The 26,653-nt window shown below is 46.0% G+C and overlaps 12 non-coding genes across 12 annotated transcripts; all 12 read left to right on the top strand.

Annotated features, from left to right (window-relative positions):
• The first annotated feature begins 162 nt into the window (after positions 1 to 162).
• LOC130326868 (U2 spliceosomal RNA) lies at positions 163 to 353 on the top strand. The gene has a single exon (XR_008871402.1). It is a non-coding gene; the product is annotated as a U2 spliceosomal RNA (small nuclear RNA).
• A 2,090-nt stretch (positions 354 to 2,443) lies between these two features.
• Positions 2,444 to 2,634, top strand: LOC130326866 (U2 spliceosomal RNA). Its single transcript, XR_008871401.1, has one exon. It is a non-coding gene; the product is annotated as a U2 spliceosomal RNA (small nuclear RNA).
• A 2,091-nt stretch (positions 2,635 to 4,725) lies between these two features.
• LOC130326865 (U2 spliceosomal RNA) lies at positions 4,726 to 4,916 on the top strand. Its single transcript, XR_008871400.1, has one exon. It is a non-coding gene; the product is annotated as a U2 spliceosomal RNA (small nuclear RNA).
• Positions 4,917 to 7,004: 2,088 nt separating this feature from the next.
• LOC130326864 (U2 spliceosomal RNA) lies at positions 7,005 to 7,195 on the top strand. The gene has a single exon (XR_008871399.1). It is a non-coding gene; the product is annotated as a U2 spliceosomal RNA (small nuclear RNA).
• Positions 7,196 to 9,272: 2,077 nt separating this feature from the next.
• Positions 9,273 to 9,463, top strand: LOC130326848 (U2 spliceosomal RNA). The gene has a single exon (XR_008871384.1). It is a non-coding gene; the product is annotated as a U2 spliceosomal RNA (small nuclear RNA).
• A 2,070-nt stretch (positions 9,464 to 11,533) lies between these two features.
• On the top strand, positions 11,534 to 11,724 carry LOC130326863 (U2 spliceosomal RNA). Its single transcript, XR_008871398.1, has one exon. It is a non-coding gene; the product is annotated as a U2 spliceosomal RNA (small nuclear RNA).
• A 2,094-nt stretch (positions 11,725 to 13,818) lies between these two features.
• Positions 13,819 to 14,009, top strand: LOC130326862 (U2 spliceosomal RNA). The gene has a single exon (XR_008871397.1). It is a non-coding gene; the product is annotated as a U2 spliceosomal RNA (small nuclear RNA).
• Positions 14,010 to 16,106: 2,097 nt separating this feature from the next.
• Positions 16,107 to 16,297, top strand: LOC130326861 (U2 spliceosomal RNA). Its single transcript, XR_008871396.1, has one exon. It is a non-coding gene; the product is annotated as a U2 spliceosomal RNA (small nuclear RNA).
• A 2,096-nt stretch (positions 16,298 to 18,393) lies between these two features.
• On the top strand, positions 18,394 to 18,584 carry LOC130326859 (U2 spliceosomal RNA). Its single transcript, XR_008871394.1, has one exon. It is a non-coding gene; the product is annotated as a U2 spliceosomal RNA (small nuclear RNA).
• A 2,101-nt stretch (positions 18,585 to 20,685) lies between these two features.
• On the top strand, positions 20,686 to 20,876 carry LOC130326915 (U2 spliceosomal RNA). Its single transcript, XR_008871445.1, has one exon. It is a non-coding gene; the product is annotated as a U2 spliceosomal RNA (small nuclear RNA).
• A 2,084-nt stretch (positions 20,877 to 22,960) lies between these two features.
• Positions 22,961 to 23,151, top strand: LOC130326836 (U2 spliceosomal RNA). The gene has a single exon (XR_008871373.1). It is a non-coding gene; the product is annotated as a U2 spliceosomal RNA (small nuclear RNA).
• Positions 23,152 to 25,235: 2,084 nt separating this feature from the next.
• Positions 25,236 to 25,426, top strand: LOC130326858 (U2 spliceosomal RNA). The gene has a single exon (XR_008871393.1). It is a non-coding gene; the product is annotated as a U2 spliceosomal RNA (small nuclear RNA).
• The last annotated feature ends 1,227 nt before the right edge of the window (positions 25,427 to 26,653 follow it).

Below are 26,653 nucleotides of genomic sequence, written 5' to 3'. Positions count from 1 at the left end.
GCTTAGCAATAATGGTATGGGTTTAGGTTCTGCTGTGTGTACTGGTGGTTGACTGCCCCCCAGCCCAGAGTGTGCATGGAAAATTGTCTGGCAGCCTCCCTGACAGCAAGCAGTGATAGTGCCCATGAAGGGCACCTTGTTGGGCCCGCCCCTTTCACGGTTATCGCTTCTCGGCCTTTTGGCTAAGATCAAGTGTAGTATCTGTTCTTATCAGTTTAATATCTGATACGTCCCCTATCTGGGGACCATATATTAAATGGATTTTTGAGAACGGGGGCCGATTTCGAAGCTTGCTTCCGTCGCCCTATGCATTGACCCGATATGGCAGTATCTTCGGGTACAGTGCACCACCCCCTTACAGGGTTAAAAAGAAAGATTCCTACTTTCATTGCTACCTGCTTGCTGGCTAGCCAGCTAGCCAGCCCTGTGGGCCTTGCTGCTGCTGCAGCCAAAAAACAAAAGGTGGTGCTGCTGCTGCTTCTGCTGCTTCTGCTTCTGCTTGTGTCTGGCCGCTGTTGGAGCGTCCAGGCACAGGACTTCTGCTGCTGCTGACTAAATGGCCTCCTTAATTGGATCATTTGAGTAGCCAGCACACCTGTGCAGGTAGGGCATGACATGATAGGCAGCTGCCTTGATAGCGGGTGGGTGCTGAATGTTCCTAATTGACAAAATAAGATTAATGCTTATGAAGAAATATAAAATCTCATCCCTTCCCCAATATCGCGCCACACCCCTACCCCTTAATTCCCTGGTTGAACTTGATGGACATATGTCTTTTTTCGACCGTACTAACTATGTAACTATGTAACATAACATGGGGGGGGGGGGGGGGTCTCCTGGCTGTTCACACAGGTGTGTCATTGCTGTACATTGACCATGCATTGCTTCTGTGGTATTGCAAAGGCAAAGACAAATGCTTCCAGCCATCCATTGCACTAATGGATTGGTCATCAGCTGGCTGTCTATGTCCCGCATCAATATAGACCAAAGTACAGAGGGTTAGGCTATGCTATTGTGCACCTACCTGATGCATCAGAAGGTGCGAGGCCCTTGCTAAATTCTGTGCACAGACTTTGAGATCTATACTTTAGACTGTATCTAAACCTGCTCCAACATGGACTGACAGTCTGGCCTACTTTCAGCCGATGCGACTTGTCTGTCGCTGAACAGTCGCTTTTTATGTATTCAGCACCTATGTATAATGTTGTAAAAATGCTCTAGAAGCTAAAGTCGCAGAAATGTCACACATATTTGGCCTGCAACTTTCTGTGCGACAAATTCAGACAGGAAAAATCAGTATAAATCCTTAGAAAATTATCCCCCAGTGTCTCCATCTGCTGGCGGTATTGAATAAGCATTGCTGCACTGATGGGGTATGCATTAGACGAAAAAAAAAGAAGAAAAAGAAGAATAATACGCCCAGAAAAGAGGCGAAAAGGAGAAAAACGTAAAAAAACGTGAAAAAAAAGTAAGAGGAAGAGAAGGGAAAAAAAGGTGGAAATGGGTTTAAAAGTGATTTCGGCGGAGAAATATATATATATATATATATATATATATATATATATATATACGCGCACACACACACATATATATAAACGTATTCTCCGTTGAGATATTGCAGCCGCTGCTGTGTCCAGGCCCAGGAGCCTTAGCACTGTGCTGTGATGTCACTCAATACCACTGACATCACTAGGTGTAAACAACATCTCTCCTTTGCTGTGTATGTGACTATGGAGCTGTTTGGTGATGTCGTCTATTATGGCCTTCATAGAAGCAACAGGAGATTGTTGCATCCATCTAGAACCCTCAGAACTACAGTGCTATGATGTCACTCACTTCCACAGGCCTTGCAGAGTGTAAACAACAACAACCCAGCTTTGTTGTGTATGTAACCATAGGGATTTGTGATGTCACCTAGAACCTTCACAGCAGCGACAGCTTTATGAGGAGCATCAGCACTGCTCTGCCTGAGCAGAACCATCACCGCCATAGGTTGTCAAATAACCCGGGTTTAACCCACACAGGTAAGTCCAATGGGGTGCAGGCATGTCCTCTATGCTTACAGCTTCCCGTGGGTGTTGGTTTGATACCGTTTGGGGACAGCCAAGGAGGCATCTGCAGGCAACAAAGGTAGGTGTGTGCTTGTGTGTGTGTTTCCTATGCAGATCCTAAGCCCAGTGTCACATGCAAGTAGGAGGAGTAAGAAGGGTTCCTGGCAAATCCGGGTTATGGATTGCATTTAAAAAGGCCCCGTGGGAGTGCAATGGGCCCCTGTCTTGCTGCTTAGCAATAATGGTATGGGTTTAGGTTCTGCTGTGTGTACTGGTGGTTGACTGCCCCCCAGCCCAGAGTGTGCATGGAAAATTGTCTGGCAGCCTCCCTGACAGCAAGCAGTGATAGTGCCCATGAAGGGCACCTTGTTGGGCCCGCCCCTTTCACGGTTATCGCTTCTCGGCCTTTTGGCTAAGATCAAGTGTAGTATCTGTTCTTATCAGTTTAATATCTGATACGTCCCCTATCTGGGGACCATATATTAAATGGATTTTTGAGAACGGGGGCCGATTTCGAAGCTTGCTTCCGTCGCCCTATGCATTGACCCGATATGGCAGTATCTTCGGGTACAGTGCACCACCCCCTTACAGGGTTAAAAAGAAAGATTCCTACTTTCATTGCTACCTGCTTGCTGGCTAGCCAGCTAGCCAGCCCTGTGGGCCTTGCTGCTGCTGCAGCCAAAAAACAAAAGGTGGTGCTGCTGCTGCTTCTGCTGCTTCTGCTTCTGCTTGTGTCTGGCCGCTGTTGGAGCGTCCAGGCACAGGACTTCTGCTGCTGCTGACTAAATGGCCTCCTTAATTGGATCATTTGAGTAGCCAGCACACCTGTGCAGGTAGGGCATGACATGATAGGCAGCTGCCTTGATAGCGGGTGGGTGCTGAATGTTCCTAATTGACAAAATAAGATTAATGCTTATGAAGAAATATAAAATCTCATCCCTTCCCCAATATCGCGCCACACCCCTACCCCTTAATTCCCTGGTTGAACTTGATGGACATATGTCTTTTTTCGACCGTACTAACTATGTAACTATGTAACATAACATGGGGGGGGGGGGGGTCTCCTGGCTGTTCACACAGGTGTGTCATTGCTGTACATTGACCATGCATTGCTTCTGTGGTATTGCAAAGGCAAAGACAAATGCTTCCAGCCATCCATTGCACTAATGGATTGGTCATCAGCTGGCTGTCTATGTCCCGCATCAATATAGACCAAAGTACAGAGGGTTAGGCTATGCTATTGTGCACCTACCTGATGCATCAGAAGGTGCGAGGCCCTTGCTAAATTCTGTGCACAGACTTTGAGATCTATACTTTAGACTGTATCTAAACCTGCTCCAACATGGACTGACATTCTGGCCTACTTTCAGCCGATGCGACTTGTCTGTCGCTGAACAGTCGCTTTTTATGTATTCAGCACCTATGTATAATGTTGTAAAAATGCTCTAGAAGCTAAAGTCGCAGAAATGTCACACATATTTGGCCTGCAACTTTCTGTGCGACAAATTCAGACAGGAAAAATCAGTATAAATCCTTAGAAAATTATCCCCCAGTGTCTCCATCTGCTGGCGGTATTGAATAAGCATTGCTGCACTGATGGGGTATGCATTAGACGAAAAAAAAGAAGAAAAAGAAGAATAATACGCCCAGAAAAGAGGCGAAAAGGAGAAAAACGTAAAAAAACGTGAAAAAAAAGTAAGAGGAAGAGAAGGGAAAAAAAGGTGGAAATGGGTTTAAAAGTGATTTCGGCGGAGAAATATATATATATATATATATATATATATATATATATATATATATACGCGCACACACACACATATATATAAACGTATTCTCCGTTGAGATATTGCAGCCGCTGCTGTGTCCAGGCCCAGGAGCCTTAGCACTGTGCTGTGATGTCACTCAATACCACTGACATCACTAGGTGTAAACAACATCTCTCCTTTGCTGTGTATGTGACTATGGAGCTGTTTGGTGATGTCGTCTATTATGGCCTTCATAGAAGCAACAGGAGATTGTTGCATCCATCTAGAACCCTCAGAACTACAGTGCTATGATGTCACTCACTTCCACAGGCCTTGCAGAGTGTAAACAACAACAACCCAGCTTTGTTGTGTATGTAACCATAGGGATTTGTGATGTCACCTAGAACCTTCACAGCAGCGACAGCTTTATGAGGAGCATCAGCACTGCTCTGCCTGAGCAGAACCATCACCGCCATAGGTTGTCAAATAACCCGGGTTTAACCCACACAGGTAAGTCCAATGGGGTGCAGGCATGTCCTCTATGCTTACAGCTTCCCGTGGGTGTTGGTTTGATACCGTTTGGGGACAGCCAAGGAGGCATCTGCAGGCAACAAAGGTAGGTGTGTGCTTGTGTGTGTGTTTCCTATGCAGATCCTAAGCCCAGTGTCACATGCAAGTAGGAGGAGTAAGAAGGGTTCCTGGCAAATCCGGGTTATGGATTGCATTTAAAAAGGCCCCGTGGGAGTGCAATGGGCCCCTGTCTTGCTGCTTAGCAATAATGGTATGGGTTTAGGTTCTGCTGTGTGTACTGGTGGTTGACTGCCCCCCAGCCAAGAGTGTGCATGGAAAATTGTCTGGCAGCCTCCCTGACAGCAAGCAGTGATAGTGCCCATGAAGGGCACCTTGTTGGGCCCGCCCCTTTCACGGTTATCGCTTCTCGGCCTTTTGGCTAAGATCAAGTGTAGTATCTGTTCTTATCAGTTTAATATCTGATACGTCCCCTATCTGGGGACCATATATTAAATGGATTTTTGAGAACGGGGGCCGATTTCGAAGCTTGCTTCCGTCGCCCTATGCATTGACCCGATATGGCAGTATCTTCGGGTACAGTGCACCACCCCCTTACAGGGTTAAAAAGAAAGATTCCTACTTTCATTGCTACCTGCTTGCTGGCTAGCCAGCTAGCCAGCCCTGTGGGCCTTGCTGCGCTGCAGCCAAAAAACAAAAGGTGGTGCTGCTGCTGCTTCTGCTGCTTCTGCTTCTGCTTGTGTCTGGCCGCTGTTGGAGCGTCCAGGCACAGGACTTCTGCTGCTGCTGACTAAATGGCCTCCTTAATTGGATCATTTGAGTAGCCAGCACACCTGTGCAGGTAGGGCATGACATGATAGGCAGCTGCCTTGATAGCGGGTGGGTGCTGAATGTTCCTAATTGACAAAATAAGATTAATGCTTATGAAGAAATATAAAATCTCATCCCTTCCCCAATATCGCGCCACACCCCTACCCCTTAATTCCCTGGTTGAACTTGATGGACATATGTCTTTTTTCGACCGTACTAACTATGTAACTATGTAACATAACATGGGGGGGGGGGGGGTCTCCTGGCTGTTCACACAGGTGTGTCATTGCTGTACATTGACCATGCATTGCTTCTGTGGTATTGCAAAGGCAAAGACAAATGCTTCCAGCCATCCATTGCACTAATGGATTGGTCATCAGCTGGCTGTCTATGTCCCGCATCAATATAGACCAAAGTACAGAGGGTTAGGCTATGCTATTGTGCACCTACCTGATGCATCAGAAGGTGCGAGGCCCTTGCTAAATTCTGTGCACAGACTTTGAGATCTATACTTTAGACTGTATCTAAACCTGCTCCAACATGGACTGACATTCTGGCCTACTTTCAGCCGATGCGACTTGTCTGTCGTTGAACAGTCGCTTTTTATGTATTCAGCACCTATGTATAATGTTGTAAAAATGCTCTAGAAGCTAAAGTCGCAGAAATGTCACACATATTTGGCCTGCAACTTTCTGTGCGACAAATTCAGACAGGAAAAATCAGTATAAATCCTTAGAAAATTATCCCCCTGTGTCTCCATCTGCTGGCGGTATTGAATAAGCATTGCTGCACTGATGGGGTATGCATTAGACGAAAAAAAAGAAGAAAAAGAAGAATAATACGCCCAGAAAAGAGGCGAAAAGGAGAAAAACGTAAAAAAACGTGAAAAAAAAGTAAGAGGAAGAGAAGGGAAAAAAAGGTGGAAATGGGTTTAAAAGTGATTTCGGCGGAGAAATATATATATATATATATATATATATATATATATATATATACACGCGCACACACACACATATATATAAACGTATTCTCCGTTGAGATATTGCAGCCGCTGCTGTGTCCAGGCCCAGGAGCCTTAGCACTGTGCTGTGATGTCACTCAATACCACTGACATCACTAGGTGTAAACAACATCTCTCCTTTGCTGTGTATGTGACTATGGAGCTGTTTGGTGATGTCGTCTATTATGGCCTTCATAGAAGCAACAGGAGATTGTTGCATCCATCTAGAACCCTCAGAACTACAGTGCTATGATGTCACTCACTTCCACAGGCCTTGCAGAGTGTAAACAACAACAACCCAGCTTTGTTGTGTATGTAACCATAGGGATTTGTGATGTCACCTAGAACCTTCACAGCAGCGACAGCTTTATGAGGAGCATCAGCACTGCTCTGCCTGAGCAGAACCATCACCGCCATAGGTTGTCAAATAACCCGGGTTTAACCCACACAGGTAAGTCCAATGGGGTGCAGGCATGTCCTCTATGCTTACAGCTTCCCGTGGGTGTTGGTTTGATACCGTTTGGGGACAGCCAAGGAGGCATCTGCAGGCAACAAAGGTAGGTGTGTGCTTGTGTGTGTGTTTCCTATGCAGATCCTAAGCCCAGTGTCACATGCAAGTAGGAGGAGTAAGAAGGGTTCCTGGCAAATCCGGGTTATGGATTGCATTTAAAAAGGCCCAGTGGGAGTGCAATGGGCCCCTGTCTTGCTGCTTAGCAATAATGGTATGGGTTTAGGTTCTGCTGTGTGTACTGGTGGTTGACTGCCCCCCAGCCCAGAGTGTGCATGGAAAATTGTCTGGCAGCCTCCCTGACAGCAAGCAGTGATAGTGCCCATGAAGGGCACCTTGTTGGGCCCGCCCCTTTCACGGTTATCGCTTCTCGGCCTTTTGGCTAAGATCAAGTGTAGTATCTGTTCTTATCAGTTTAATATCTGATACGTCCCCTATCTGGGGACCATATATTAAATGGATTTTTGAGAACGGGGGCCGATTTCGAAGCTTGCTTCCGTCGCCCTATGCATTGACCCGATATGGCAGTATCTTCGGGTACAGTGCACCACCCCCTTACAGGGTTAAAAAGAAAGATTCCTACTTTCATTGCTACCTGCTTGCTGGCTAGCCAGCTAGCCAGCCCTGTGGGCCTTGCTGCTGCTGCAGCCAAAAAACAAAAGGTGGTGCTGCTGCTGCTTCTGCTGCTTCTGCTTCTGCTTGTGTCTGTCCGCTGTTGGAGCGTCCAGGCACAGGACTTCTGCTGCTGCTGACTAAATGGCCTCCTTAATTGGATCATTTGAGTAGCCAGCACACCTGTGCAGGTAGGGCATGACATGATAGGCAGCTGCCTTGATAGCGGGTGGGTGCTGAATGTTCCTAATTGACAAAATAAGATTAATGCTTATGAAGAAATATAAAATCTCATCCCTTCCCCAATATCGCGCCACACCCCTACCCCTTAATTCCCTGGTTGAACTTGATGGACATATGTCTTTTTTCGACCGTACTAACTATGTAACTATGTAACATAACATGGGGGGGGGGGGGGGGTCTCCTGGCTGTTCACACAGGTGTGTCATTGCTGTACATTGACCATGCATTGCTTCTGTGGTATTGCAAAGGCAAAGACAAATGCTTCCAGCCATCCATTGCACTAATGGATTGGTCATCAGCTGGCTGTCTATGTCCCGCATCAATATAGACCAAAGTACAGAGGGTTAGGCTATGCTATTGTGCACCTACCTGATGCATCAGAAGGTGCGAGGCCCTTGCTAAATTCTGTGCACAGACTTTGAGATCTATACTTTAGACTGTATCTAAACCTGCTCCAACATGGACTGACATTCTGGCCTACTTTCAGCCGATGCGACTTGTCTGTCGCTGAACAGTCGCTTTTTATGTATTCAGCACCTATGTATAATGTTGTAAAAATGCTCTAGAAGCTAAAGTCGCAGAAATGTCACACATATTTGGCCTGCAACTTTCTGTGCGACAAATTCAGACAGGAAAAATCAGTATAAATCCTTAGAAAATTATCCCCCAGTGTCTCCATCTGCTGGCGGTATTGAATAAGCATTGCTGCACTGATGGGGTATGCATTAGACGAAAAAAAAGAAGAAAAAGAAGAATAATACGCCCAGAAAAGAGGCGAAAAGGAGAAAAACGTAAAAAAACGTGAAAAAAAAGTAAGAGGAAGAGAAGGGAAAAAAAGGTGGAAATGGGTTTAAAAGTGATTTCGGCGGAGAAATATATATATATATATATATATATATATACGCGCACACACACACATATATATAAACGTATTCTCCGTTGAGATATTGCAGCCGCTGCTGTGTCCAGGCCCAGGAGCCTTAGCACTGTGCTGTGATGTCACTCAATACCACTGACATCACTAGGTGTAAACAACATCTCTCCTTTGCTGTGTATGTGACTATGGAGCTGTTTGGTGATGTCGTCTATTATGGCCTTCATAGAAGCAACAGGAGATTGTTGCATCCATCTAGAACCCTCAGAACTACAGTGCTATGATGTCACTCACTTCCACAGGCCTTGCAGAGTGTAAACAACAACAACCCAGCTTTGTTGTGTATGTAACCATAGGGATTTGTGATGTCACCTAGAACCTTCACAGCAGCGACAGCTTTATGAGGAGCATCAGCACTGCTCTGCCTGAGCAGAACCATCACCGCCATAGGTTGTCAAATAACCCGGGTTTAACCCACACAGGTAAGTCCAATGGGGTGCAGGCATGTCCTCTATGCTTACAGCTTCCCGTGGGTGTTGGTTTGATACCGTTTGGGGACAGCCAAGGAGGCATCTGCAGGCAACAAAGGTAGGTGTGTGCTTGTGTGTGTGTTTCCTATGCAGATCCTAAGCCCAGTGTCACATGCAAGTAGGAGGAGTAAGAAGGGTTCCTGGCAAATCCGGGTTATGGATTGCATTTAAAAAGGCCCCGTGGGAGTGCAATGGGCCCCTGTCTTGCTGCTTAGCAATAATGGTATGGGTTTAGGTTCTGCTGTGTGTACTGGTGGTTGACTGCCCCCCAGCCCAGAGTGTGCATGGAAAATTGTCTGGCAGCCTCCCTGACAGCAAGCAGTGATAGTGCCCATGAAGGGCACCTTGTTGGGCCCGCCCCTTTCACGGTTATCGCTTCTCGGCCTTTTGGCTAAGATCAAGTGTAGTATCTGTTCTTATCAGTTTAATATCTGATATGTCCCCTATCTGGGGACCATATATTAAATGGATTTTTGAGAACGGGGGCCGATTTCGAAGCTTGCTTCCGTCGCCCTATGCATTGACCCGATATGGCAGTATCTTCGGGTACAGTGCACCACCCCCTTACAGGGTTAAAAAGAAAGATTCCTACTTTCATTGCTACCTGCTTGCTGGCTAGCCAGCTAGCCAGCCCTGTGGGCCTTGCTGCTGCTGCAGCCAAAAAACAAAAGGTGCTGCTTCTGCTGCTTCTGCTGCTTCTGCTTCTGCTTGTGTCTGGCCGCTGTTGGAGCGTCCAGGCACAGGACTTCTGCTGCTGCTGACTAAATGGCCTCCTTAATTGGATCATTTGAGTAGCCAGCACACCTGTGCAGGTAGGGCATGACATGATAGGCAGCTGCCTTGATAGCGGGTGGGTGCTGAATGTTCCTAATTGACAAAATAAGATTAATGCTTATGAAGAAATATAAAATCTCATCCCTTCCCCAATATCGCGCCACACCCCTACCCCTTAATTCCCTGGTTGAACTTGATGGACATATGTCTTTTTTCGACCGTACTAACTATGTAACTATGTAACATAACATGGGGGGGGGGGGGGGGTCTCCTGGCTGTTCACACAGGTGTGTCATTGCTGTACATTGACCATGCATTGCTTCTGTGGTATTGCAAAGGCAAAGACAAATGCTTCCAGCCATCCATTGCACTAATGGATTGGTCATCAGCTGGCTGTCTATGTCCCGCATCAATATAGACCAAAGTACAGAGGGTTAGGCTATGCTATTGTGCACCTACCTGATGCATCAGAAGGTGCGAGGCCCTTGCTAAATTCTGTGCACAGACTTTGAGATCTATACTTTAGACTGTATCTAAACCTGCTCCAACATGGACTGACATTCTGGCCTACTTTCAGCCGATGCGACTTGTCTGTCGCTGAACAGTCGCTTTTTATGTATTCAGCACCTATGTATAATGTTGTAAAAATGCTCTAGAAGCTAAAGTCGCAGAAATGTCACACATATTTGGCCTGCAACTTTCTGTGCGACAAATTCAGACAGGAAAAATCTGTATAAATCCTTAGAAAATTATCCCCCAGTGTCTCCATCTGCTGGCGGTATTGAATAAGCATTGCTGCACTGATGGGGTATGCATTAGACGAAAAAAAAGAAGAAAAAGAAGAATAATACGCCCAGAAAAGAGGCGAAAAGGAGAAAAACGTAAAAAAAACGTGAAAAAAAAGTAAGAGGAAGAGAAGGGAAAAAAAGGTGGAAATGGGTTTAAAAGTGATTTCGGCGGAGAAATATATATATATATATATACGCGCACACACACACATATATATATAAACGTATTCTCCGTTGAGATATTGCAGCCGCTGCTGTGTCCAGGCCCAGGAGCCTTAGCACTGTGCTGTGATGTCACTCAATACCACTGACATCACTAGGTGTAAACAACATCTCTCCTTTGCTGTGTATGTGACTATGGAGCTGTTTGGTGATGTCGTCTATTATGGCCTTCATAGAAGCAACAGGAGATTGTTGCATCCATCTAGAACCCTCAGAACTACAGTGCTATGATGTCACTCACTTCCACAGGCCTTGCAGAGTGTAAACAACAACAACCCAGCTTTGTTGTGTATGTAACCATAGGGATTTGTGATGTCACCTAGAACCTTCACAGCAGCGACAGCTTTATGAGGAGCATCAGCACTGCTCTGCCTGAGCAGAACCATCACCGCCATAGGTTGTCAAATAACCCGGGTTTAACCCACACAGGTAAGTCCAATGGGGTGCAGGCATGTCCTCTATGCTTACAGCTTCCCGTGGGTGTTGGTTTGATACCGTTTGGGGACAGCCAAGGAGGCATCTGCAGGCAACAAAGGTAGGTGTGTGCTTGTGTGTGTGTTTCCTATGCAGATCCTAAGCCCAGTGTCACATGCAAGTAGGAGGAGTAAGAAGGGTTCCTGGCAAATCCGGGTTATGGATTGCATTTAAAAAGGCCCCGTGGGAGTGCAATGGGCCCCTGTCTTGCTGCTTAGCAATAATGGTATGGGTTTAGGTTCTGCTGTGTGTACTGGTGGTTGACTGCCCCCCAGCCCAGAGTGTGCATGGAAAATTGTCTGGCAGCCTCCCTGACAGCAAGCAGTGATAGTGCCCATGAAGGGCACCTTGTTGGGCCCGCCCCTTTCACGGTTATCGCTTCTCGGCCTTTTGGCTAAGATCAAGTGTAGTATCTGTTCTTATCAGTTTAATATCTGATACGTCCCCTATCTGGGGACCATATATTAAATGGATTTTTGAGAACGGGGGCCGATTTCGAAGCTTGCTTCCGTCGCCCTATGCATTGACCCGATATGGCAGTATCTTCGGGTACAGTGCACCACCCCCTTACAGGGTTAAAAAGAAAGATTCCTACTTTCATTGCTACCTGCTTGCTGGCTAGCCAGCTAGCCAGCCCTGTGGGCCTTGCTGCTGCTGCAGCCAAAAAACAAAAGGTGGTGCTGCTGCTGCTTCTGCTGCTTCTGCTTCTGCTTGTGTCTGGCCGCTGTTGGAGCGTCCAGGCACAGGACTTCTGCTGCTGCTGACTAAATGGCCTCCTTAATTGGATCATTTGAGTAGCCAGCACACCTGTGCAGGTAGGGCATGACATGATAGGCAGCTGCCTTGATAGCGGGTGGGTGCTGAATGTTCCTAATTGACAAAATAAGATTAATGCTTATGAAGAAATATAAAATCTCATCCCTTCCCCAATATCGCGCCACACCCCTACCCCTTAATTCCCTGGTTGAACTTGATGGACATATGTCTTTTTTCGACCGTACTAACTATGTAACTATGTAACATAACATGGGGGGGGGGGGGGGTCTCCTGGCTGTTCACACAGGTGTGTCATTGCTGTACATTGACCATGCATTGCTTCTGTGGTATTGCAAAGGCAAAGACAAATGCTTCCAGCCATCCATTGCACTAATGGATTGGTCATCAGCTGGCTGTCTATGTCCCGCATCAATATAGACCAAAGTACAGAGGGTTAGGCTATGCTATTGTGCACCTACCTGATGCATCAGAAGGTGCGAGGCCCTTGCTAAATTCTGTGCACAGACTTTGAGATCTATACTTTAGACTGTATCTAAACCTGCTCCAACATGGACTGACATTCTGGCCTACTTTCAGCCGATGCGACTTGTCTGTCGCTGAACAGTCGCTTTTTATGTATTCAGCACCTATGTATAATGTTGTAAAAATGCTCTAGAAGCTAAAGTCGCAGAAATGTCACACATATTTGGCCTGCAACTTTCTGTGCGACAAATTCAGACAGGAAAAATCAGTATAAATCCTTAGAAAATTATCCCCCAGTGTCTCCATCTGCTGGCGGTATTGAATAAGCATTGCTGCACTGATGGGGTATGCATTAGACGAAAAAAAAGAAGAAAAAGAAGAATAATACGCCCAGAAAAGAGGCGAAAAGGAGAAAAACGTAAAAAAACGTGAAAAAAAAGTAAGAGGAAGAGAAGGGAAAAAAAGGTGGAAATGGGTTTAAAAGTGATTTCGGCGGAGAAATATATATATATATATATATATATATATATATATATATATATATATACGCGCACACACACACATATATATAAACGTATTCTCCGTTGAGATATTGCAGCCGCTGCTGTGTCCAGGCCCAGGAGCCTTAGCACTGTGCTGTGATGTCACTCAATACCACTGACATCACTAGGTGTAAACAACATCTCTCCTTTGCTGTGTATGTGACTATGGAGCTGTTTGGTGATGTCGTCTATTATGGCCTTCATAGAAGCAACAGGAGATTGTTGCATCCATCTAGAACCCTCAGAACTACAGTGCTATGATGTCACTCACTTCCACAGGCCTTGCAGAGTGTAAACAACAACAACCCAGCTTTGTTGTGTATGTAACCATAGGGATTTGTGATGTCACCTAGAACCTTCACAGCAGCGACAGCTTTATGAGGAGCATCAGCACTGCTCTGCCTGAGCAGAACCATCACCGCCATAGGTTGTCAAATAACCCGGGTTTAACCCACACAGGTAAGTCCAATGGGGTGCAGGCATGTCCTCTATGCTTACAGCTTCCCGTGGGTGTTGGTTTGATACCGTTTGGGGACAGCCAAGGAGGCATCTGCAGGCAACAAAGGTAGGTGTGTGCTTGTGTGTGTGTTTCCTATGCAGATCCTAAGCCCAGTGTCACATGCAAGTAGGAGGAGTAAGAAGGGTTCCTGGCAAATCCGGGTTATGGATTGCATTTAAAAAGGCCCCGTGGGAGTGCAATGGGCCCCTGTCTTGCTGCTTAGCAATAATGGTATGGGTTTAGGTTCTGCTGTGTGTACTGGTGGTTGACTGCCCCCCAGCCCAGAGTGTGCATGGAAAATTGTCTGGCAGCCTCCCTGACAGCAAGCAGTGATAGTGCCCATGAAGGGCACCTTGTTGGGCCCGCCCCTTTCACGGTTATCGCTTCTCGGCCTTTTGGCTAAGATCAAGTGTAGTATCTGTTCTTATCAGTTTAATATCTGATACGTCCCCTATCTGGGGACCATATATTAAATGGATTTTTGAGAACGGGGGCCGATTTCGAAGCTTGCTTCCGTCGCCCTATGCATTGACCCGATATGGCAGTATCTTCGGGTACAGTGCACCACCCCCTTACAGGGTTAAAAAGAAAGATTCCTACTTTCATTGCTACCTGCTTGCTGGCTAGCCAGCTAGCCAGCCCTGTGGGCCTTGCTGCTGCTGCAGCCAAAAAACAAAAGGTGGTGGTGCTGCTGCTGCTTCTGCTGCTTCTGCTTCTGCTTGTGTCTGGCCGCTGTTGGAGCGTCCAGGCACAGGACTTCTGCTGCTGCTGACTAAATGGCCTCCTTAATTGGATCATTTGAGTAGCCAGCACACCTGTGCAGGTAGGGCATGACATGATAGGCAGCTGCCTTGATAGCGGGTGGGTGCTGAATGTTCCTAATTGACAAAATAAGATTAATGCTTATGAAGAAATATAAAATCTCATCCCTTCCCCAATATCGCGCCACACCCCTACCCCTTAATTCCCTGGTTGAACTTGATGGACATATGTCTTTTTTCGACCGTACTAACTATGTAACTATGTAACATAACATGGGGGGGGGGGGGGGTCTCCTGGCTGTTCACACAGGTGTGTCATTGCTGTACATTGACCATGCATTGCTTCTGTGGTATTGCAAAGGCAAAGACAAATGCTTCCAGCCATCCATTGCACTAATGGATTGGTCATCAGCTGGCTGTCTATGTCCCGCATCAATATAGACCAAAGTACAGAGGGTTAGGCTATGCTATTGTGCACCTACCTGATGCATCAGAAGGTGCGAGGCCCTTGCTAAATTCTGTGCACAGACTTTGAGATCTATACTTTAGACTGTATCTAAACCTGCTCCAACATGGACTGACATTCTGGCCTACTTTCAGCCGATGCGACTTGTCTGTCGCTGAACAGTCGCTTTTTATGTATTCAGCACCTATGTATAATGTTGTAAAAATGCTCTAGAAGCTAAAGTCGCAGAAATGTCACACATATTTGGCCTGCAACTTTCTGTGCGACAAATTCAGACAGGAAAAATCAGTATAAATCCTTAGAAAATTATCCCCCAGTGTCTCCATCTGCTGGCGGTATTGAATAAGCATTGCTGCACTGATGGGGTATGCATTAGACGAAAAAAAAGAAGAAAAAGAAGAATAATACGCCCAGAAAAGAGGCGAAAAGGAGAAAAACGTAAAAAAACGTGAAAAAAAAGTAAGAGGAAGAGAAGGGAAAAAAAGGTGGAAATGGGTTTAAAAGTGATTTCGGCGGAGAAATATATATATATATATATATATATATATATATATATATATATACGCGCACACACACACATATATATAAACGTATTCTCCGTTGAGATATTGCAGCCGCTGCTGTGTCCAGGCCCAGGAGCCTTAGCACTGTGCTGTGATGTCACTCAATACCACTGACATCACTAGGTGTAAACAACATCTCTCCTTTGCTGTGTATGTGACTATGGAGCTGTTTGGTGATGTCGTCTATTATGGCCTTCATAGAAGCAACAGGAGATTGTTGCATCCATCTAGAACCCTCAGAACTACAGTGCTATGATGTCACTCACTTCCACAGGCCTTGCAGAGTGTAAACAACAACAACCCAGCTTTGTTGTGTATGTAACCATAGGGATTTGTGATGTCACCTAGAACCTTCACAGCAGCGACAGCTTTATGAGGAGCATCAGCACTGCTCTGCCTGAGCAGAACCATCACTCACCGCCATAGGTTGTCAAATAACCCGGGTTTAACCCACACAGGTAAGTCCAATGGGGTGCAGGCATGTCCTCTATGCTTACAGCTTCCCGTGGGTGTTGGTTTGATACCGTTTGGGGACAGCCAAGGAGGCATCTGCAGGCAACAAAGGTAGGTGTGTGCTTGTGTGTGTGTTTCCTATGCAGATCCTAAGCCCAGTGTCACATGCAAGTAGGAGGAGTAAGAAGGGTTCCTGGCAAATCCGGGTTATGGATTGCATTTAAAAAGGCCCCGTGGGAGTGCAATGGGCCCCTGTCTTGCTGCTTAGCAATAATGGTATGGGTTTAGGTTCTGCTGTGTGTACTGGTGGTTGACTGCCCCCCAGCCCAGAGTGTGCATGGAAAATTGTCTGGCAGCCTCCCTGACAGCAAGCAGTGATAGTGCCCATGAAGGGCACCTTGTTGGGCCCGCCCCTTTCACGGTTATCGCTTCTCGGCCTTTTGGCTAAGATCAAGTGTAGTATCTGTTCTTATCAGTTTAATATCTGATACGTCCCCTATCTGGGGACCATATATTAAATGGATTTTTGAGAACGGGGGCCGATTTCGAAGCTTGCTTCCGTCGCCCTATGCATTGACCCGATATGGCAGTATCTTCGGGTACAGTGCACCACCCCCTTACAGGGTTAAAAAGAAAGATTCCTACTTTCATTGCTACCTGCTTGCTGGCTAGCCAGCTAGCCAGCCCTGTGGGCCTTGCTGCTGCTGCAGCCAAAAAACAAAAGGTGGTGCTGCTGCTGCTTCTGCTGCTTCTGCTTCTGCTTGTGTCTGGCCGCTGTTGGAGCGTCCAGGCACAGGACTTCTGCTGCTGCTGACTAAATGGCCTCCTTAATTGGATCATTTGAGTAGCCAGCACACCTGTGCAGGTAGGGCATGACATGATAGGCAGCTGCCTTGATAGCGGGTGGGTGCTGAATGTTCCTAATTGACAAAATAAGATTAATGCTTATGAAGAAATATAAAATCTCATCCCTTCCCCAATATCGCGCCACACCCCTACCCCTTAATTCCCTGGTTGAACTTGATGGACATATGTCTTTTTTCGACCGTACTAACTATGTAACTATGTAACATAACATGGGGGGGGGGGGGGGTCTCCTGGCTGTTCACACAGGTGTGTCATTGCTGTACATTGACCATGCATTGCTTCTGTGGTATTGCAAAGGCAAAGACAAATGCTTCCAGCCATCCATTGCACTAATGGATTGGTCATCAGCTGGCTGTCTATGTCCCGCATCAATATAGACCAAAGTACAGAGGGTTAGGCTATGCTATTGTGCACCTACCTGATGCATCAGAAGGTGCGAGGCCCTTGCTAAATTCTGTGCACAGACTTTGAGATCTATACTTTAGACTGTATCTAAACCTGCTCCAACATGGACTGACATTCTGGCCTACTTTCAGCCGATGCGACTTGTCTGTCGCTGAACAGTCGCTTTTTATGTATTCAGCACCTATGTATAATGTTGTAAAAATGCTCTAGAAGCTAAAGTCGCAGAAATGTCACACATATTTGGCCTGCAACTTTCTGTGCGACAAATTCAGACAGGAAAAATCAGTATAAATCCTTAGAAAATTATCCCCCAGTGTCTCCATCTGCTGGCGGTATTGAATAAGCATTGCTGCACTGATGGGGTATGCATTAGACGAAAAAAAAGAAGAAAAAGAAGAATAATACGCCCAGAAAAGAGGCGAAAAGGAGAAAAACGTAAAAAAACGTGAAAAAAAAGTAAGAGGAAGAGAAGGGAAAAAAAGGTGGAAATGGGTTTAAAAGTGATTTCGGCGGAGAAATATATATATATATATATATATATATATATATATATATATATATATATACGCGCACACACACACATATATATAAACGTATTCTCCGTTGAGATATTGCAGCCGCTGCTGTGTCCAGGCCCAGGAGCCTTAGCACTGTGCTGTGATGTCACTCAATACCACTGACATCACTAGGTGTAAACAACATCTCTCCTTTGCTGTGTATGTGACTATGGAGCTGTTTGGTGATGTCGTCTATTATGGCCTTCATAGAAGCAACAGGAGATTGTTGCATCCATCTAGAACCCTCAGAACTACAGTGCTATGATGTCACTCACTTCCACAGGCCTTGCAGAGTGTAAACAACAACAACCCAGCTTTGTTGTGTATGTAACCATAGGGATTTGTGATGTCACCTAGAACCTTCACAGCAGCGACAGCTTTATGAGGAGCATCAGCACTGCTCTGCCTGAGCAGAACCATCACCGCCATAGGTTGTCAAATAACCCGGGTTTAACCCACACAGGTAAGTCCAATGGGGTGCAGGCATGTCCTCTATGCTTACAGCTTCCCGTGGGTGTTGGTTTGATACCGTTTGGGGACAGCCAAGGAGGCATCTGCAGGCAACAAAGGTAGGTGTGTGCTTGTGTGTGTGTTTCCTATGCAGATCCTAAGCCCAGTGTCACATGCAAGTAGGAGGAGTAAGAAGGGTTCCTGGCAAATCCGGGTTATGGATTGCATTTAAAAAGGCCCCGTGGGAGTGCAATGGGCCCCTGTCTTGCTGCTTAGCAATAATGGTATGGGTTTAGGTTCTGCTGTGTGTACTGGTGGTTGACTGCCCCCCAGCCCAGAGTGTGCATGGAAAATTGTCTGGCAGCCTCCCTGACAGCAAGCAGTGATAGTGCCCATGAAGGGCACCTTGTTGGGCCCGCCCCTTTCACGGTTATCGCTTCTCGGCCTTTTGGCTAAGATCAAGTGTAGTATCTGTTCTTATCAGTTTAATATCTGATACGTCCCCTATCTGGGGACCATATATTAAATGGATTTTTGAGAACGGGGGCCGATTTCGAAGCTTGCTTCCGTCGCCCTATGCATTGACCCGATATGGCAGTATCTTCGGGTACAGTGCACCACCCCCTTACAGGGTTAAAAAGAAAGATTCCTACTTTCATTGCTACCTGCTTGCTGGCTAGCCAGCTAGCCAGCCCTGTGGGCCTTGCTGCTGCTGCAGCCAAAAAACAAAAGGTGGTGGTGCTGCTGCTGCTTCTGCTGCTTCTGCTTCTGCTTGTGTCTGGCCGCTGTTGGAGCGTCCAGGCACAGGACTTCTGCTGCTGCTGACTAAATGGCCTCCTTAATTGGATCATTTGAGTAGCCAGCACACCTGTGCAGGTAGGGCATGACATGATAGGCAGCTGCCTTGATAGCGGGTGGGTGCTGAATGTTCCTAATTGACAAAATAAGATTAATGCTTATGAAGAAATATAAAATCTCATCCCTTCCCCAATATCGCGCCACACCCCTACCCCTTAATTCCCTGGTTGAACTTGATGGACATATGTCTTTTTTCGACCGTACTAACTATGTAACTATGTAACATAACATGGGGGGGGGGGGGGGTCTCCTGGCTGTTCACACAGGTGTGTCATTGCTGTACATTGACCATGCATTGCTTCTGTGGTATTGCAAAGGCAAAGACAAATGCTTCCAGCCATCCATTGCACTAATGGATTGGTCATCAGCTGGCTGTCTATGTCCCGCATCAATATAGACCAAAGTACAGAGGGTTAGGCTATGCTATTGTGCACCTACCTGATGCATCAGAAGGTGCGAGGCCCTTGCTAAATTCTGTGCACAGACTTTGAGATCTATACTTTAGACTGTATCTAAACCTGCTCCAACATGGACTGACATTCTGGCCTACTTTCAGCCGATGCGACTTGTCTGTCGCTGAACAGTCGCTTTTTATGTATTCAGCACCTATGTATAATGTTGTAAAAATGCTCTAGAAGCTAAAGTCGCAGAAATGTCACACATATTTGGCCTGCAACTTTCTGTGCGACAAATTCAGACAGGAAAAATCAGTATAAATCCTTAGAAAATTATCCCCCAGTGTCTCCATCTGCTGGCGGTATTGAATAAGCATTGCTGCACTGATGGGGTATGCATTAGACGAAAAAAAAGAAGAAAAAGAAGAATAATACGCCCAGAAAAGAGGCGAAAAGGAGAAAAACGTAAAAAAACGTGAAAAAAAAGTAAGAGGAAGAGAAGGGAAAAAAAGGTGGAAATGGGTTTAAAAGTGATTTCGGCGGAGAAATATATATATATATATATATATATATATATATATATATATATATATATATACGCGCACACACACACATATATATAAACGTATTCTCCGTTGAGATATTGCAGCCGCTGCTGTGTCCAGGCCCAGGAGCCTTAGCACTGTGCTGTGATGTCACTCAATACCACTGACATCACTAGGTGTAAACAACATCTCTCCTTTGCTGTGTATGTGACTATGGAGCTGTTTGGTGATGTCGTCTATTATGGCCTTCATAGAAGCAACAGGAGATTGTTGCATCCATCTAGAAACCTCAGAACTACAGTGCTATGATGTCACTCACTTCCACAGGCCTTGCAGAGTGTAAACAACAACAACCCAGATTTGTTGTGTATGTAACCATAAGGATTTGTGATGTCACCTAGAACCTTCACAGCAGCGACAGCTTTATGAGGAGCATCAGCACTGCTCTGCCTGAGCAGAACCATCACCGCCATAGGTTGTCAAATAACCCGGGTTTAACCCACACAGGTAAGTCCAATGGGGTGCAGGCATGTCCTCTATGCTTACAGCTTCCCGTGGGTGTTGGTTTGATACCGTTTGGGGACAGCCAAGGAGGCATCTGCAGGCAACAAAGGTAGGTGTGTGCTTGTGTGTGTGTTTCCTATGCAGATCCTAAGCCCAGTGTCACATGCAAGTAGGAGGAGTAAGAAGGGTTCCTGGCAAATCCGGGTTATGGATTGTATTTAAAAAGGCCCCGTGGGAGTGCAATGGGCCCCTGTCTTGCTGCTTAGCAATAATGGTATGGGTTTAGGTTCTGCTGTGTGTACTGGTGGTTGACTGCCCCCCAGCCCAGAGTGTGCATGGAAAATTGTCTGGCAGCCTCCCTGACAGCAAGCAGTGATAGTGCCCATGAAGGGCACCTTGTTGGGCCCGCCCCTTTCACGGTTATCGCTTCTCGGCCTTTTGGCTAAGATCAAGTGTAGTATCTGTTCTTATCAGTTTAATATCTGATACGTCCCCTATCTGGGGACCATATATTAAATGGATTTTTGAGAACGGGGGCCGATTTCGAAGCTTTTTTCCGTCGCCCTATGCATTGACCCGATATGGCAGTATCTTCGGGTACAGTGCACCACCCCCTTACAGGGTTAAAAAGAAAGATTCCTACTTTCATTGCTACCTGCTTGCTGGCTAGCCAGCTAGCCAGCCCTGTGGGCCTTGCTGCTGCTGCAGCCAAAAAACAAAAGGTGGTGCTGCTGCTGCTTCTGCTGCTTCTGCTTCTGCTTGTGTCTGGCCGCTGTTGGAGCGTCCAGGCACAGGACTTCTGCTGCTGCTGACTAAATGGCCTCCTTAATTGGATCATTTGAGTAGCCAGCACACCTGTGCAGGTAGGGCATGACATGATAGGCAGCTGCCTTGATAGCGGGTGGGTGCTGAATGTTCCTAATTGACAAAATAAGATTAATGCTTATGAAGAAATATAAAATCTCATCCCTTCCCCAATATCGCGCCACACCCCTACCCCTTAATTCCCTGGTTGAACTTGATGGACATATGTCTTTTTTCGACCGTACTAACTATGTAACTATGTAACATAACATGGGGGGGGGGGGGGTCTCCTGGCTGTTCACACAGGTGTGTCATTGCTGTACATTGACCATGCATTGCTTCTGTGGTATTGCAAAGGCAAAGACAAATGCTTCCAGCCATCCATTGCACTAATGGATTGGTCATCAGCTGGCTGTCTATGTCCCGCATCAATATAGACCAAAGTACAGAGGGTTAGGCTATGCTATTGTGCACCTACCTGATGCATCAGAAGGTGCGAGGCCCTTGCTAAATTCTGTGCACAGACTTTGAGATCTATACTTTAGACTGTATCTAAACCTGCTCCAACATGGACTGACATTCTGGCCTACTTTCAGCCGATGCGACTTGTCTGTCGCTGAACAGTCGCTTTTTATGTATTCAGCACCTATGTATAATGTTGTAAAAATGCTCTAGAAGCTAAAGTCGCAGAAATGTCACACATATTTGGCCTGCAACTTTCTGTGCGACAAATTCAGACAGGAAAAATCAGTATAAATCCTTAGAAAATTATCCCCCAGTGTCTCCATCTGCTGGCGGTATTGAATAAGCATTGCTGCACTGATGGGGTATGCATTAGACGAAAAAAAAGAAGAAAAAGAAGAATAATACGCCCAGAAAAGAGGCGAAAAGGAGAAAAACGTAAAAAAACGTGAAAAAAAAGTAAGAGGAAGAGAAGGGAAAAAAGGTGGAAATGGGTTTAAAAGTGATTTCGGCGGAGAAATATATATATATATATATATATATATATATATATATATACGCGCACACACACACATATATATAAACGTATTCTCCGTTGAGATATTGCAGCCGCTGCTGTGTCCAGGCCCAGGAGCCTTAGCACTGTGCTGTGATGTCACTCAATACCACTGACATCACTAGGTGTAAACAACATCTCTCCTTTGCTGTGTATGTGACTATGGAGCTGTTTGGTGATGTCGTCTATTATGGCCTTCATAGAAGCAACAGGAGATTGTTGCATCCATCTAGAACCCTCAGAACTACAGTGCTATGATGTCACTCACTTCCACAGGCCTTGCAGAGTGTAAACAACAACAACCCAGCTTTGTTGTGTATGTAACCATAGGGATTTGTGATGTCACCTAGAACCTTCACAGCAGCGACAGCTTTATGAGGAGCATCAGCACTGCTCTGCCTGAGCAGAACCATCACCGCCATAGGTTGTCAAATAACCCGGGTTTAACCCACACAGGTAAGTCCAATGGGGTGCAGGCATGTCCTCTATGCTTACAGCTTCCCGTGGGTGTTGGTTTGATACCGTTTGGGGACAGCCAAGGAGGCATCTGCAGGCAACAAAGGTAGGTGTGTGCTTGTGTGTGTGTTTCCTATGCAGATCCTAAGCCCAGTGTCACATGCAAGTAGGAGGAGTAAGAAGGGTTCCTGGCAAATCCGGGTTATGGATTGCATTTAAAAAGGCCCCGTGGGAGTGCAATGGGCCCCTGTCTTGCTGCTTAGCAATAATGGTATGGGTTTAGGTTCTGCTGTGTGTACTGGTGGTTGACTGCCCCCCAGCCCAGAGTGTGCATGGAAAATTGTCTGGCAGCCTCCCTGACAGCAAGCAGTGATAGTGCCCATGAAGGGCACCTTGTTGGGCCCGCCCCTTTCACGGTTATCGCTTCTCGGCCTTTTGGCTAAGATCAAGTGTAGTATCTGTTCTTATCAGTTTAATATCTGATATGTCCCCTATCTGGGGACCATATATTAAATGGATTTTTGAGAACGGGGGCCGATTTCGAAGCTTGCTTCCGTCGCCCTATGCATTGACCCGATATGGCAGTATCTTCGGGTACAGTGCACCACCCCCTTACAGGGTTAAAAAGAAAGATTCCTATTTTCATTGCTACCTGCTTGCTGGCTAGCCAGCTAGCCAGCCCTGTGGGCCTTGCTGCTGCTGCAGCCAAAAAACAAAAGGTGGTGCTGCTGCTGCTTCTGCTGCTTCTGCTTCTGCTTGTGTCTGGCCGCTGTTGGAGCGTCCAGGCACAGGACTTCTGCTGCTGCTGACTAAATGGCCTCCTTAATTGGATCATTTGAGTAGCCAGCACACCTGTGCAGGTAGGGCATGACATGATAGGCAGCTGCCTTGATAGCGGGTGGGTGCTGAATGTTCCTAATTGACAAAATAAGATTAATGCTTATGAAGAAATATAAAATTTCATCCCTTCCCCAATATCGCGCCACACCCCTACCCCTTAATTCCCTGGTTGAACTTGATGGACATATGTCTTTTTTCGACCGTACTAACTATGTAACTATGTAACATAACATGGGGGGGGGGGGGGTCTCCTGGCTGTTCACACAGGTGTGTCATTGCTGTACATTGACCATGCATTGCTTCTGTGGTATTGCAAAGGCAAAGACAAATGCTTCCAGCCATCCATTGCACTAATGGATTGGTCATCAGCTGGCTGTCTATGTCCCGCATCAATATAGACCAAAGTACAGAGGGTTAGGCTATGCTATTGTGCACCTACCTGATGCATCAGAAGGTGCGAGGCCCTTGCTAAATTCTGTGCACAGACTTTGAGATCTATACTTTAGACTGTATCTAAACCTGCTCCAACATGGACTGACATTCTGGCCTACTTTCAGCCGATGCGACTTGTCTGTCGCTGAACAGTCGCTTTTTATGTATTCAGCACCTATGTATAATGTTGTAAAAATGCTCTAGAAGCTAAAGTCGCAGAAATGTCACACATATTTGGCCTGCAACTTTCTGTGCGACAAATTCAGACAGGAAAAATCAGTATAAATCCTTAGAAAATTATCCCCCAGTGTCTCCATCTGCTGGCGGTATTGAATAAGCATTGCTGCACTGATGGGGTATGCATTAGACGAAAAAAAAGAAGAAAAAGAAGAATAATACGCCCAGAAAAGAGGCGAAAAGGAGAAAAACGTAAAAAAACGTGAAAAAAAAGTAAGAGGAAGAGAAGGGAAAAAAGGTGGAAATGGGTTTAAAAGTGATTTCGGCGGAGAAATATATATATATATATATATATATATATATATATATATACGCGCACACACACACATATATATAAACGTATTCTCCGTTGAGATATTGCAGCCGCTGCTGTGTCCAGGCCCAGGAGCCTTAGCACTGTGCTGTGATGTCACTCAATACCACTGACATCACTAGGTGTAAACAACATCTCTCCTTTGCTGTGTATGTGACTATGGAGCTGTTTGGTGATGTCGTCTATTATGGCCTTCATAGAAGCAACAGGAGATTGTTGCATCCATCTAGAACCCTCAGAACTACAGTGCTATGATGTCACTCACTTCCACAGGCCTTGCAGAGTGTAAACAACAACAACCCAGCTTTGTTGTGTATGTAACCATAGGGATTTGTGATGTCACCTAGAACCTTCACAGCAGCGACAGCTTTATGAGGAGCATCAGCACTGCTCTGCCTGAGCAGAACCATCACCGCCATAGGTTGTCAAATAACCCGGGTTTAACCCACACAGGTAAGTCCAATGGGGTGCAGGCATGTCCTCTATGCTTACAGCTTCCCGTGGGTGTTGGTTTGATACCGTTTGGGGACAGCCAAGGAGGCATCTGCAGGCAACAAAGGTAGGTGTGTGCTTGTGTGTGTGTTTCCTATGCAGATCCTAAGCCCAGTGTCACATGCAAGTAGGAGGAGTAAGAAGGGTTCCTGGCAAATCCGGGTTATGGATTGCATTTAAAAAGGCCCCGTGGGAGTGCAATGGGCCCCTGTCTTGCTGCTTAGCAATAATGGTATGGGTTTAGGTTCTGCTGTGTGTACTGGTGGTTGACTGCCCCCCAGCCCAGAGTGTGCATGGAAAATTGTCTGGCAGCCTCCCTGACAGCAAGCAGTGATAGTGCCCATGAAGGGCACCTTGTTGGGCCCGCCCCTTTCACGGTTATCGCTTCTCGGCCTTTTGGCTAAGATCAAGTGTAGTATCTGTTCTTATCAGTTTAATATCTGATACGTCCCCTATCTGGGGACCATATATTAAATGGATTTTTGAGAACGGGGGCCGATTTCGAAGCTTGCTTCCGTCGCCCTATGCATTGACCCGATATGGCAGTATCTTCGGGTACAGTGCACCACCCCCTTACAGGGTTAAAAAGAAAGATTCCTACTTTCATTGCTACCTGCTTGCTGGCTAGCCAGCTAGCCAGCCCTGTGGGCCTTGCTGCTGCTGCTGCAGCCAAAAAACAAAAGGTGGTGCTGCTGCTGCTTCTGCTGCTTCTGCTTCTGCTTGTGTCTGGCCGCTGTTGGAGCATCCAGGCACAGGACTTCTGCTGCTGCTGACTAAATGGCCTCCTTAATTGGATCATTTGAGTAGCCAGCACACCTGTGCAGGTAGGGCATGACATGATAGGCAGCTGCCTTGATAGCGGGTGGGTGCTGAATGTTCCTAATTGACAAAATAAGATTAATGCTTATGAAGAAATATAAAATCTCATCCCTTCCCCAATATCGCGCCACACCCCTACCCCTTAATTCCCTGGTTGAACTTGATGGACATATGTCTTTTTTCGACCGTACTAACTATGTAACTATGTAACATAACATGGGGGGGGGGGGGGTCTCCTGGCTGTTCACACAGGTGTGTCATTGCTGTACATTGACCATGCATTGCTTCTGTGGTATTGCAAAGGCAAAGACAAATGCTTCCAGCCATCCATTGCACTAATGGATTGGTCATCAGCTGGCTGTCTATGTCCCGCATCAATATAGACCAAAGTACAGAGGGTTAGGCTATGCTATTGTGCACCTACCTGATGCATCAGAAGGTGCGAGGCCCTTGCTAAATTCTGTGCACAGACTTTGAGATCTATACTTTAGACTGTATCTAAACCTGCTCCAACATGGACTGACATTCTGGCCTACTTTCAGCCGATGCGACTTGTCTGTCGCTGAACAGTCGCTTTTTATGTATTCAGCACCTATGTATAATGTTGTAAAAATGCTCTAGAAGCTAAAGTCGCAGAAATGTCACACATATTTGGCCTGCAACTTTCTGTGCGACAAATTCAGACAGGAAAAATCAGTATAAATCCTTAGAAAATTATCCCCCAGTGTCTCCATCTGCTGGCGGTATTGAATAAGCATTGCTGCACTGATGGGGTATGCATTAGACGAAAAAAAAGAAGAAAAAGAAGAATAATACGCCCAGAAAAGAGGCGGAAAGGAGAAAAACGTAAAAAAACGTGAAAAAAAAGTAAGAGGAAGAGAAGGGAAAAAAAGGTGGAAATGGGTTTAAAAGTGATTTCGGCGGAGAAATATATATATATATATATATATATATATATATATATATATATATACGCACA

The sequence above is a fragment of the Hyla sarda genome, unplaced genomic scaffold (assembly GCF_029499605.1).
Source record: "Hyla sarda isolate aHylSar1 unplaced genomic scaffold, aHylSar1.hap1 scaffold_289, whole genome shotgun sequence".
Taxonomy (NCBI): Eukaryota; Metazoa; Chordata; class Amphibia; order Anura; family Hylidae; genus Hyla; species Hyla sarda.
Note: the sequence above shows the minus strand (reverse complement) of the source record. Positions and strands in the feature narration are given on the sequence as shown.